General features: G+C 31.7%; 2 non-coding genes across 2 annotated transcripts; both read right to left on the bottom strand.

The window, feature by feature from the left end:
• Window positions 1–13,050: 13,050 nt before the first annotated feature.
• On the bottom strand, window positions 13,051–13,134 carry Trnal-uaa. Its single transcript has one exon. It is a non-coding gene; the product is annotated as a tRNA-Leu (tRNA).
• Window positions 13,135–14,708: 1,574 nt separating this feature from the next.
• On the bottom strand, window positions 14,709–14,792 carry Trnal-uaa. Its single transcript has one exon. It is a non-coding gene; the product is annotated as a tRNA-Leu (tRNA).
• Window positions 14,793–15,192: the final 400 nt, after the last annotated feature.

The following is a 15,192-nucleotide window of genomic DNA, read 5'->3' as shown; positions in this document are numbered from 1 at the left end:
ATCAGTTGCGGCTATGGTGATTTATAGGCCGTAGCCAACGTACTAACTAACATTCTGTCTAACAACTAATACAGGCTGTGCTGTTACCACGGCGATCGATCGTATTATATTCTATAAGTTAAAATATATACAATCTATGCATAATGAAAATGCAACCGTGATTCTGTAGAAGGATAATTGCTAAAGGATTTATAAACAATTGTTTTATATGGAATAGGTATGAGAGAGATTTCATATCACATCATTTCAGGATTTCATGTTACATTTAGCTTACTAAAAAAAAATAACAGTCTGCAAATATCCCACTGCTGGGCTAATGACCTCCTCTCCCATTAAGGAGAGGACTTGGAACATATTCCATCACGCTGTTCCAATGCGGGTTGGTGAAATGCACATGTGGCAGAATTTCAATGAAATTAGACACATGCAGGTTTCCTCACGATGTTTTCCTTCACCGCTGAGCACGAGTTGAAATATGAACACAAATTAAGCACATATATATACCTAGTAGGACTTGCCTGAGTTTGAACCCGAAATCATCGATTAAGATGCACGTGTTCTAACCACTGGGCCATCTCGGCTTTTATTTAGCTTACTAATAGAAGAATATTGTACAACGCGTTAAGATGCTACAATTTTTTTAACTACTCATAAAAATAAAGCTACGTATAACGAATAGTAGGATACATATATAAAGGTAATTTATACCAATATCCAGCTCTAGTTAAACTGGTTTAAACCGGAAACCAGCGCTACAAACAATTACGGCTTCAACTAAAAATATTGTTTAGTGGGTGATTAGTTAAACAATACTCCTTTCAAATGTCATATCAATGATGACAGTAAGAGGTAAATCAGAGTTTAACTAGACTCGATAAAGTACATTTATATATAAGGCTGTTAATGTTTATAGTACAATAAGTGATGAGTGGGCGGTACTTACCTAGACGGGCATGCACAGAGCTCTGTACCAGTACTTATCAGTCAAACCACAATAACGAGAGGCTCAGTAGGAACTAATCGACCTACAAATCTTTAGCCATTCACGTTTAGTTGCTTTTAAATATAAAGTACTTACTAATGACTGTACAATAATAAAAATTGTTAAATTCATAGAATTTAAATTGTTATGTTGGTCTAACTTAATTATTCAACTTTTATAGTCACAAATTAGGCTATCTATTATGTTATTTTTAAGTATGTATGTGCAATCAGAAAGAGCTTTCGACAGTTGACAATTTGACGCGGGACAGATTGCAATCTAATAGTTTAACTTCGATAGATCACAATATAGCGAAAAATAATACGTTCAATTGCAATCATATTTCACACACAATATTTCGACAGATAACAATCTGTCTCGTTAGATTGTAATCTAACGAATTTTGTAATCTAACGGTGACATATACATTATTTTACTACTGTCCAAGAAAACCACAAGTAGTAAATCGTGTAGCACTTTTCGCCTTCTAAGTAGCGTCATATGTGTACAACAAATACATACATCAATACACACATTACATACATATACATATATACTGTATATTCTGTTGGTACATAAATAAAATAAATAAAAATAAATATAACAAAAGCGAAAGTTACGTCATAAATTTATTTTTTTGTTTTTGGAATAAACAAACAGGATTATAATCCAAGAGAGTTATTTAAGCGTGACTTCATCATCAGCATTACGTAGTATAAAAAAAGTCGCTTACCGCAGTCTGTCGCTATATATGCTTAGATCTTTAAAATTACGTAACGGATTTTGATGCGGTTTGTTTTAATAGATACAGTGATTCGAAAGTAAGGTTTTTGTTAATAATAAACATAAACAATATAGTAGAGAAATACATTTTTTTATGGAATAGGTTGTCGGACGAGCATATGGCCCACCTAATGGCAAGTGGTCACCATCACCCATAGACAATGACGCTGTAAGAAATATTAACAATTCCTTACGTCATCAATGCGCCACCAACCTTGGGAACTAAGGTGCTATGTCCCTTGTGCCTGTAATGACATTGGCTCACTCACCCTTCAAACCGGAACACAACTATACTGCGTACTGTTGTTTAGAGGTAGAATATCTGATGAGTGGATGGTACCTAACCAGGCGGGCTAGCACAAAGCCACCACCAAGTAAAGAAATACTTATAACTTTAGAAGTTTTTAATGCGATGTCGTAAATAAACAAATTCTGTAGTATTTTAGTATCTGTATGGCATCCCTGCGAAGCTGGGGCGGGTTAGTTAGCGCTAGTTTATTATTATAAACTAGTTTATTATTAAATTATGAATCATTAAATCAATAAAATAGTTTATTATTAAATTATGAATCATTAAACATTTGTTGTACAAATGTAACATAAGTAGGATTTTTTAATCACACGCAGCGTCAAGTCTTCATTAATGAATCATGTTATGTATTAACATACATTAGGTTTCTCTGAAACGCTATAAATACATTATGCAATATAGTTATGGGATTAATACGATTTGAATTGCTTATTACGCTGATTGATGTGTGACTTTATCCTAATTATGAATTTATAATGATATCATTTCCAATACAAAGGTCAATAATGATATTAGACCGAAGAGTTAGTTTGATCTAATTATATTTACATGAACTCTAATTAAGTCTGATTTGTTATGAAAAAAATACAACCAAATATATTTTTATTTAATTTTAATACGCTGAGAAAAATGTATACAACAAATATTGAGACACAAAGGGTTTGTATAAATATTTACGTACATTCAATTGTCATCCTTGTCAATCACTTAGCGATTGCACGAGATAGCAATATGTCCTTGCATTGCACTGGTAATCAGGAATGACTGCTAATTGTTTCTAATCCGTAAAATATCCGGATTTAGATCCGGTGTAGATTTGTATCAATAACAAATAAACATAAATATTTTACTTAAATGATCAATACTCATTTTATTGTTAGAAACTAAAAAAATACAAACAAACGAATAAAATATTGCAAATATATATAATGTATATGTTAAAAATAATTCAATAAAAGGATAAAATCCGCAAAGCGTCCACTATCAACCGTTTTATTTCCCAATAAAGGGAGGTATTTAAAGATTATCTACAATGTTAATATCGTGTATAAGCAGATTACGACTGAACCGAAATTTCTGAGAAATTTTGCCAAAATGTAGGTAGATTTGTATGCATGATAAAAAGTCGTTACAGACTTTTTTAAATTGTTATGAATTCAATACAAAACCGAGATGACCCAGTAGATCGTGTTTAACATGCGAGATCGCTGGTACAGAACATTTTATACAACTCATTTTCGCCTGTTAAGAAACATACATGTCTGGATGAATTTTTACGCTGGAGAATTATAAATTAACCAAATTACGAAGACCAGCAATGGATATGTCATAGGCAGAAATTGTTTTTACGGGATGTTATTTTGTTTTGGGATGCACACGGACCTACATTGAAAATGTTTATTGCATGCATTGCATGGAATGCTGCCGAGAATGCTAACAGTATTTCCTCTTTGAACCGCAGTTTCGATTTTATCAGGGTATGGAATTTGCCATTGAAAAACTGATTGACAGATTTTAGGATGGTGTATTCAATTAATTAACAAGTTTTACTTAAAACCTACTCTTGTGCTTTGTGATACACTTATGTTTTAATATTTACGCTATTTATATAGATTTGATATTTAGATATATATATATATATATATATATATAAAATTGCGTTGGATCAACTTGGGGAAATAACCTCTAAACCTTCTCGTCTAAAGGTGAGGAGATCCTAGTCTAGCAGTGCCGGATTAAGAGACTGTTGATACTCGATCTAAATTTAAATATATAAAATTTGTATATTGGTTTGAGATGAATAGATTTCGAAACCCAAATCAGTCCAATTGAAACCAATTGCAAATCTGCAACCAATTGCAAAAAAGTATTTTTACTTCGACACTACACACTTGTCATTAGTCACTAAAAATACTTCAATTTTAACCGAGTAGCATGATAATAGAAATATACGATAAAGAAGCACTAAATTTTAGTCGGGTTTTGCTAATATTATACGTGTAAAACTGTGTTGCAGGAGGTTGGACTATGATATGGAGAAACTTTGAACATTTAATACTCGGCTTGGTAAAGCTGTATTTTATTTAGTGCTCTCTGATGTGGGAAATGTTTCTATTTACTCGATTGTTAATTAAGGTTTATGTTTTTATATCTGATATTACTTGGTACAAGCCCGTTTGGGTAGGTACCACCCACTCATCAGATAATCCGCTGCTAAACTGCAATAGATCAGTCAATAATACTTAGTATTGATTGCTTTTGGGCTATTCCGGTTTAAAGGTGAGCCAGTTAGAGTAACTACAGATACAAGACATAACATGTTAGTTACTAACATTGGTGGCATATTAGCAATTTACAAAATTCGTAATATTTCCAACGGCGGCAAAGTGTATGGGTTGTAATAACCATTTACTATCTAGTATTGCAAGGCATCAAATTTTAATTAACTATTTTATCTTGGTACAAATCAAACGGCTGTTTGTTTCTGCAGAGATAGATTCGTTTTGGTAACACAAGTTTTTCAAAATGGTTGATTTAAGGCACAGCGGTATGCAGTTTGACCTATCTTGAAAACAAATGATTATTTCTTATAACAGAAGATTATCAGTGAAGTATACTATAAAAGTGATAAAATTTAAAATTAGCATTTTCAAATGAATCTAATATACACCTAAATAATTATATAAGTCTGGTTCTACAATCTGAATTTATTAAGAGACGTTTTCATGTAACTGGATTTAAAATATGACTTTAAAATTTCATCAAAGCGAGAAAAAATATACGCATTAACTTAAGCCCTACAAAGTCTTAAATAAATAAAAATAGTACAAAAAAATCCGACTGCGAAAAAGTAATTAACAGAAAAGAGTAAAACAACCTCCATAATTTACACAAGATTGTTTGAGAAATACTACGCTATGCAATGTTATATTTATCCAATACATAGCTAACTTACTTTACGTTGAACTATATTACAAATTTAATTAAAATGTAAAAATGACCGCACAAAATTTTCTAATCAAATTTGTTTGCTAATCTTCACCGAAAAAAATATTTGCTCGATTTTTTATAGTTACGTTTACATATAGATTATATAATATACATTATAATTTACTTTTAATTTCAACTTTTTATTTAATATTGAGTCTGGATATGATCGAATGACAGAATATATTGTAATTCCCTTTAAATTTATAAGCAAATATCCGATACAATTTGCGTCATCTATTGTACGTTCACTATGCCAGAATAATCACTGTGCCAGAAACCTTCACGCATCTGCCAACAACAGCTGTGCAGAACTTTAACCCAAACGAATGAACGATGAGTGAATGCAAACTACGAATAATCACTAGCATTCATCTTATGTACACACGATACTTATATTTTGTATGTAATGACTTAATTAATGGAATTAATATAGATAGCAGATATTAAGGAAACGAAAAGCTAAGTTCATATTTTTTCTTGAAATCGATTAAATTATAAAACATGTATAAAATTAAAATATATTTTTAAATTAAAATAAATTATACATAAACTTGTTTTGAAATAAATACAACTTTATTAAATAATTATATTAATAATTTTCGTCGTATCAGTGTATGATAAAATAATAATTATTCCGTCGCAGTAGACGTTAAAAGTTAGCATGCTATAAATATTTACATATCAGAACGAATTTTACTTTCATATTTTACTTTTCTATAATAAATTTCAAAATGAAGTTAATCTAGATACTGTACGCGATGCATGACCTAAATATTGTAAACTTTGTACATGGAAAACTAATCCAACTCGCAAACTATGTTGTTTTACACGAGATTCGAGTAGTTTTAGATACAGCATCGGATTAGGGACAGTGGCAGAGTTTGCGGGGATTTCGCCTCGACTGGCCGATGCAGCTTAATTGTGAGCTTTAAAGGCTTTCATCATGAACGCTGAATTGTATATTAACACAAGTACTGCCGCGAGACTTTACTTAAAACAGTCAACAGATCGTAACATATTATAAGTCAAGGAGATTTTAAAGTTGATACTACAAGACAAAAATCTGTTTGATTTATATTTCGATGAATAAAATTGATGTCCAGTGTTGAATTTGACTGATTAAAATATAATTTGAGAGCGTCCTCAAATTGATTTGAGCTTGGGTGTACTAATCTATGATCATTTTGATTTAACCACTTGATTGTTTCTTAGAAGTCATTAAGAGTCAAAATATACATTGGACCTTACATAAGCGGTAGCCTTACGTCTCTTGTAATTAAATTGATTAATATTGATTTTAAAAAGTATTTCTTATCAAAATTAATGAAAGTTTTATGTGACAGTTGTTATTGTAAAATTAATTCATTTACATTATATTAGTTATTTTATGGCACTAAAGGAATTGCTTCTCGGTGTTTATTTTAGAACAGTTATTCGCAGTTTAATATTTGATCATATATGTACATATAATACATATTTGATCATAATATTTGATATTTTAGTATTTCAGAAATCCAACACATTGCCTAATATACCAATTTTGAACTAGAATTTAATAGGTCCGTTGATTGAGATATATTCCCCTTTATTAAATTAGTTGGAATTATTGTTACACACTTAGTACATTAAATAAATAAATAAAAATCAATATAGGACAACATCACATATATTACTCTGATCCCAATGTAAGTAGCTAAAGCACTTGCGTTATGAAAAATCAGAAGTAACTACGGTTTTACGAAGACCCTGATCCAGGATAACAGAAAAAACTAATGATCTTTCTCTAGATCGATTCGGCCGGGAATCGAACCCGAAACCTCGGAGCGGCGTAACCATGAAAAACGGTGTACACACTACTCGACCACGAATATCGAATTAGTATACAATAGTACACTTAGTACATACATATTTTGCAAGACGCTGGAATAATATAATAATATAATAAATAAATAAATATGAGACAACATCACATACATTACTCTGATCCCAATGTAAGTAGCTGAAGCACTTGTGTTATGGAAATCAGAAGTAACGACGGTACCACAAACACCCAGACCCAAGACAACATAGAAAACTAATGGTATTATAAATCGAATTTACAAATTTAATTATTGTCTGTTTATAAATTAAAACAATAGGCTACTTGACTGGTTTTTAAAATCTATTTTGTATTATTTAGTAAAAGTTAAGGAATCACAGTAAAAATTGATTTTTTTATTTCTAGTACATATTTGCCGAAAAATATCATATTAAAAATTCCATATTTAAATAGCGTGCAAAAACGCTACTTGTACAATATGCCGCTGTAATGGGGTCGGTGACGTCACTTTCTTGTATTTTAATCTGTGGTACATATAGTAGAAAAGCAAGATTGACAAGAAAGTGACTTCATCATAAGCACGGCCAATCAGGAGCGTTTTGTGTCACGTGACAAATGTTTGAAAATTTGCATTTTTATTTATGGATTTTTGAATAAATTGAGTATTATTTTCAACTTTCGTTAGTAAATAACCATTTTTAAACTCATAATATACACTTATTACAATAATTCACAATTTATTTTTCGCATTGTCAAATAGCCTATTACTTTAATATATACATATATCTCGGGAAGCCTAGATCTGAGTATGCTTACGTAGTGTCTACACGCATACAGGATGATGTTGTTAGGCGTGTATATGGTCGAGCCCGAATAATAGGTAGTCTACATCGACTCGGCCGGGAATCGAACCCGGGACCTCAGAGTACCACGTACCCATGAAAACCGGTGTACACACCACTCGACCATGGAGGTCGTCAAAACTGAAAATCATATTACATGGGTCATTGATAAATGAAAATCATTTATCAATGACCAATGTCTATAGTACCAAATACTAGTTAATTGTGTGACCTTACTTTCCCCCGTTCTCAGTAAATACGACTAGCTTATAGCCTTCCCAAAATTAATGGATATTCCATTAAAAGCGATGTATTAGTGTTGGCTGGGATAATAAATTCCAGTTCAATGTTTACTACTACTTTATTTTTTTTATAAAAATCGAAAATAATTTGAGATACTTTGTTTATATTTGGGTCAATTTTTGGCCGTCCGTGTCATATATGCAGTGCAAATTGCACAAGTCAATCGCATAAATTAAAATTAAATCTGTAACATAATCGGAACGAGTGTTTTTCGAGAGTGTCAAAACGGGATGGACGCAAAAAGAAGCGCGCAGAAACGCGAGTTTATGCGCTACTTCGTGTGATGGCAGCTCGAATAACTCGATGCGCAGTCACACATTCGCGCTTTCATGCGTCTGTATTCGGGCTCGACCATATACACGCCTAACAGCATCATCCTGTATGCGTGTAGACACTACGTAAGCATACTCAGATCTAGGCTTCCCGAGATATATGTATATATTAAAGTAATAGGCTATTTGACAATGCGAAAAATAAATTGTGAATTATTGTAATAAGTGTATATTATGAGTTTAAAAATGGTTATTTACTAACGAAAGTTGAAAATAATACTCAATTTATTCAAAAATCCATAAATAAAAATGCAAATTTTCAAACATTTGTCACGTGACACAAAACGCTCCTGATTGGCCGTGCTTATGATGAAGTCACTTTCTTGTCAATCTTGCTTTTCTACTATATGTACCACAGATTAAAATACAAGAAAGTGACGTCACTGACCCCATTACAGCGGCATATTGTACAAGTAGCGTTTTTGCACGCTATTTAAATATGGAATTTTTAATATGATATTTTTCGGCAAATATGTACTAGAAATAAAAAAAACAATTTTTATTGTGATTCCTTAACTTTTACTAAATAATACAAAATAGATTTTAAAAACCAGTCAAGTAGCCTATTGTTTTAATTTATAAACAGACAATAATTAAATTTGTAAATTTGATTTATAATATAACGCAGTAGCTATTTTATACTATATCCAATTTGTTTTTTTTTAATTATAATATGTTTTATATTCAAACGATTAAAATAATGGAAGCAAATCCTATTTTTTAAGAAAAATGTTCACATAGAAATGCTTTATAAAACAATTTTAGAAAAAGTAGACGCAAATGAAGCCAGTGTATGTGAAATGCTCAGCACAATCTTAGTTTTTAAGATGTAAAGTGTAAGAGGTAAGAAGATTAAATTTAAGATTGTCCTAGCAAAGAAACGAACTAAAAAATCCGTTAAATATAAACAAAATAAGATTTTTACCACGCTAGAACTTTTTACTTCTGTTTGTTGTAAATTCGTTTTCCATTTTAAAAATAAAGGTGGAAATAGTCCGTTGGGAGACGTGACGAGGCGACAAAAGATCGGGCAGGTTGTCGGCTTCGAATTGGTAAGTAATCGATGCGTGAAGCGTCCCGTAGCCACGCCGTGCGAGTTGCTTAGTCAACTTATTTTATTTATATTTTTGAAACAAAAACATCTATGATACATCCAATGACGTTGTAGTAAACAGATATGTTATTAACGCGCAAAAAGTGAAGACTAGAAAACGTCCTAATTGGGACGTTTGCCTTTAGTTGTTTTACGTAGTAATACGTTATAATATACATCATAATTACGTAGTAATACGTTTTGCGTAATTAAAACATCTAGTTATCCCTTTTACTTATTGTTATTATCAAACTATCCTTTTTACTTTTAACGAAATGTAAAAATAAACGGTCCCCGGCGCGGCACACATTTTTCTGTTGTTTAGTATGGATATAACATATCTGTTTATTACAATATCATTGGATACATCATTCATATTAAATGTTTAATACTTTTAATAAATTCTTCAATCTGCCATTTGAATAGTGTGGTATAAACTCCAAGCCTTCTCTTAACACCATTGACGTTGCTCAGAATTTGAGACAAAAAAAAACATAGAAATCCAATGAACTTTTTGTACATCGACTCGGACGGGAATCGAACCCAGGACCTCGGAGTGGCGTACTCCTGAAAACCGGTGTACACACTATTAGATCACGGACGTCGTCATTATCAAAATGTCATAGTCATTGCTTCATTTCTGTATCTAATGTATTGCAATCGTTTGTGGTTAAAAATAAACGTATTCTTAATATTTCTGTTGCTCGTTGTTTTGGTAAGGTTATAAACCCCAGTCACGTATATTACCTATAACGCAGATACCGTATTATAAAAGTCTTTCGTTTGCATATTATTATGTTAAGTATTTTAACGATAAAATTAAAACTTTGTTGTTTTAATTTAAATTCATTTCATTTCAACTCACTGTGACCCAGAAAGTGCGACAAAAGAAAGCATTTGCAAATTACATCGCTAAAACTTAACTGAAGAATTTAATTCAGCGTATACCATTTTAAACAGTTTTTGCTTTGTATTACGTTCCTTTCAAACGTAATTTCAACAACAGTATAGTTACAATTATGCACGTTTCAAGAACTATAATCAACTTTTAAAAACTAGTGATAATGCCCTTTGCAGGCATATCTGGGTCAGTAATATTCGGTTTTTGTTCTTTCGCCAAAGCTAAAGCTTGTTTAACCAAAGGTAAGACCGACTATGACATCTGATATAAAACGCTTGTTGAATACGAGTGGAGGTAACTTGAACAGTAATGCTCCCCTGGTAACAGTGCTGTACAAACATAGGCTATCCTTCAAACGATGTATATTGATGATGATGATGTCTTCCTGATCGATTTAGGTTATGGCGAGCAATCTCAAAGGAGACCAGCAAACGACGCAGGACAAATGATAGGATATAAGTGTGTTCGTAAACGCAGGTGCACTTTCTATTCCCTCGCTCTCATAATCCGATTGGACGACGATCGAAAAGAGTTCGTTTCGGAAGAGGTTATACTGTGTAAAGTGTTTGTTATGTTTCTGACGCATTTATGATGTAATGTATAGTCAATATTTTTTTAAGTTAGTATCTACGGGTGATTGCTAATTTGCCTACCCATCATCATCGTTCTCCTGCCCTTATCGCCATTTTATTTGCGGTCGGCGCAGCATGTCTTCTTCGTCCATACTTCTCGATCTGACGTCATTTCACAAGTCAATATCGTCATTTACACAATACTGCCTGCCTCTATGTCCATCCACATCCATACTCAAGACTTTTCTCATGCCATGGTCCTCACTCAATGTTATAATCGACCTACCCATTACAAAAAAAATGCAATTAAGTTATCTGGTGTCAAAATATGAAATTAAATAAAAATAAGCTTACATGCATAAAAACTATACATTTGGTATAATCAACAATGCAGTGGAATCGTATAGGGTCTTGATCATTGACACATTTGTTTGGCTGACTTTCTACTATTCATAAAATGGGTGCACAGAGCCCTTGGTGTCGTGTTGTCATTGAAATGTGTTCTACTAAGGTTAAATATAGGGCGTTTATAAGATCATTTATTACCATCTATCAACATATGTTTTTGGCAGAGGTTCAAATAAATGTTATAAAATTAAATGGGATTTTTTTAATATAATACGTATTTTTAATCTAAAATGCACATACACGATAAGGGTGAGATGAGCCACTTTCTCTTAATTTTAGCCCTTACTTTTGTTTATGAAAAAAAAATGGTTGTCGTTGAGTTGATCATTTTTGCCCTGCAGGGATTCTATTTTATTCCGATCCAACTTTGACTATTCAACACAAAACAAACTTCAGCTTAATCGTAACTGAGGACTTACTCTTCTTATTTATATGCACCCTGTATCCTCCTGCCCTTATCCCAATTTTATTCGGGGTTCACACAACACGTCTTCTTCTTCCATACTTTTCCGTCTGACGTCATCTCACCAGTAATATTATTTCTAGACATGTCGTCTTTAACACAATCCATCCATCCAAGTGGTGGTGGACCATGGTCCTCATTCCTTTTCATAATATGTCCCATACAACTCCACTTATTTATAAATGATACGTTTTTATTTTATTTCGATTCAACTTTAACCCAACTGCAACTGAATCGTTATATTAGTATAAAAGAAAAATGGCTATGGTTTGCACCGATTTGATTGGGACAAGGTAAAAATTGGTCCGTAGAATTGACTACAGATGAGAGATGAGATGACGGTATTTAATTTTTCGTTAATATGATTTTGCAACATCTGCTAAATGGAATACCTGTATATTAATTTAACATATTAAAAATTTAAACATTAATGTTTATATATTTTTCATTGGACAAGGATGACAATTTTTATTGTAGTATGTACTCATTTAGATTTCTAGTATAAGACTATTGTAATTTAATTTCTGGAGAACACGACTCGAAAATACAATTTTCAAAACATAAATTTCAGTTGCTAAATTGTTATTGAGTGATATATTACAGTCTTAAAAGTATCAACATCTGAACTAAAATCACAAACAGTTCTCGTGACGTGGGTATATGTACGTATAAAATTACATCCAAGCGAGCGAACTAAACTGCTCTCAAAGTTTAAACAGCCCATACGCGATTCCAGATCTTTATAGCCAATGCATATTATAATAATGACTATGTAGAATGTGAGCCTGCCAGAAGGCGAGAACGACATCAATAAACAACCGAACTGTCAATCGTCTCGTTGTTAAACATAAATCGAATAACTTTACGACACTTGCGGGGAATAAAGCTACGATTTTAACATTTGACTAATTTTAATCGCACCGTTTTTACGCTCAATCGAGCCTATATTTTACACCCATTTATCCTTTTAAAATTCGCGTAATTTACAATGTACCGTGGCTTCGATGGGCCGTAATTAAACAGAGCTTTGTGTATAGCCACATAGTAGTTGTTTAATTTCGTTTTATTCATAATGTACTGACTTCTCCTGGGATGATATATTTTATAATGAAAAAAGGCAATCTGAATTAAATTATTTGCAAAAATAAATTGTTTTGAAAATATTTTTCGAATTTAATTAAAATTTTTCTCTAATAAATATAAAAAAAAAAATTAAAATTTCAACAGCAGTAAAAAAGGTTTCACTGAGTATGTCAGGTGTGGGGTTCGAACCCACGCTCCCTCTCGGGAACCAGAGCTTAAATCTGGCGCCTTAGACCACTCGGCCAACCTGACTGATGTGACTGCGCGAAAATGTGGATGAGTATAAATCAAGTAAATTTTTACCTTACAGTTTTTTTTTTAGTTGAAATAAATAACTTTCATGGAAAGAATTTTTTTCTTAAATTACTGACATAATATTAAAAAACATAAAATCAAATTAACTGTTAAAAACAAATATCAAAATAACAATTAACAACTTGATGAAATATTTTGTCATTTTATTATGGCATATTTTTAAAAATATTCACATGTTACAAGTTCCGATTGTTCGTTTTTTTTATGTAAAACGAATATTGGCGCGTCTCGATGGTGAGACCGATTTGTATGCCGTGACGCCATATGGTATGACGCGTTCGTATGCCCTGTCGTCATGACCTCCCTCCACCGCCGCCGTCTATCTTGCGGACGCGTGACGCTTGTACTATATTATATGTTAATACTGGGTCGCTATATGCTTATCATTTCATTATAGTAATAATATGAAATGTTTATTTCACCAACGAACTATTTTTTAATTATTTTCCCTATCTAATATATAGGTATTGTATTTATTTATTTTATATATTTCTAGTAAGTAGTAATCAATTAATTCAAAATCTTTCATAAGTCCATATAAAGTGACTTTATTTTTTAAATCATGACATAATTAATTGCTTTTGCCAACATCTTTATTACATTTAAGGAAACTATGTATAATATGTCATATGTATTATAGTAAGTATATCAGATCCCAATATAAGAAAAAAGTAAATAATATTTTCTAATGAGTAAATTATTTTCTTTTTTTAATTATAATTTTTAAATAATTGATAACATACAAATTATAATTTGTCTATTAAAAAAAAATCTATTAATGTTCAGTCTAAATTAAATAAGAATTATACTTCGTGCCTTATGTACATATTTAAATCCGCATTTCGTTCGAATATTTAGTTAAATGAACAATAACCTCGTGGCAATAATTTAAATAGAAACAGTTGTCAGTAATTACGTCGGATAATGAATTGAATCATCAATAAATCAAAACCAATGACGTCATTTAGCGAATAGAAAAATGAGGATTATAAAATAATAGGTATCCACTTCAATGTAATGAGGGTACAATTATTACATAATTAAAGAAATATTGCCAGCGCAAAAGAAGAAGGTCTTAAGTGCGAACAATTTACTTCACGAAAATTATGTTTAAGATTATTACTTCAAATTTCATTGTCCTAATGGCGATTATTTAAAAAAAAACTTGCAATTCTAATGATATTGTAATGGTGCCTTAAGGAGGTAATAAGTTAAAAAAACAAAGACTTAGAAAGATTCTGTATAAGTCCAATGATAGTCTAAGGCCTCCTGATTTTTGTTTGTAGAAGGTTTTGAAGTTTCCTAACTATTATATTTTCTTACAAAACACAAAACTCATACTGAAGACAACGCAAAATGAATCATCCAAATCGATTTGTAATGAAAAAATATAAACGAATCAATTTATATGATTAAGAAGGACAAAAGTCTAGACATTAGACGGCCTGTAACGTAATATTGATATTGACAAGTACGTACAATGTATAAAAATAGAATAGAATGCGCTTGTTTGTCAGGTGTGGGGTTCGAACCCACGCTCCCTCTCGGGAACCAGAGCTTAAATCTGGCGCCTTAGACCACTCGGCCAACCTGACATATTAGAAATGTCAAAAATGTAGATCGGCTTAAATACAAGTATTGTTCGTATATTACGAAGTTATATTTCTAAATTTCTTTGTGTGTGCCAATCTTGCAACTAAGTATATGCAATAATATGCAAAAATCACAGTGGTGATTTAAAGAGAATGTAATGATGAGATCAAATGATCGGATGTATATGATTGGATTACAACACTTAATACATTTTCCAAAACAGAATTTTTGCCATTGCTTTAAAGGAACACTCTGTATAATTGCACTAGCTCATAATAGTTTTCTTAATAAGGAACAAATTCTGGGAAGTAATGTTGAACATCTAACTAATACAAAAACCTGTATATATTTTTTTAATACATATTATTACTTAAATATTCAACTTATCGTTAGTGTTCAACT

This window comes from Vanessa cardui, chromosome 15 (genome assembly GCF_905220365.1).
Source record: "Vanessa cardui chromosome 15, ilVanCard2.1, whole genome shotgun sequence".
NCBI classification, from domain to species: domain Eukaryota; kingdom Metazoa; phylum Arthropoda; class Insecta; order Lepidoptera; family Nymphalidae; genus Vanessa; species Vanessa cardui.
This window is presented reverse-complemented; position numbering and strand designations above follow the sequence as displayed.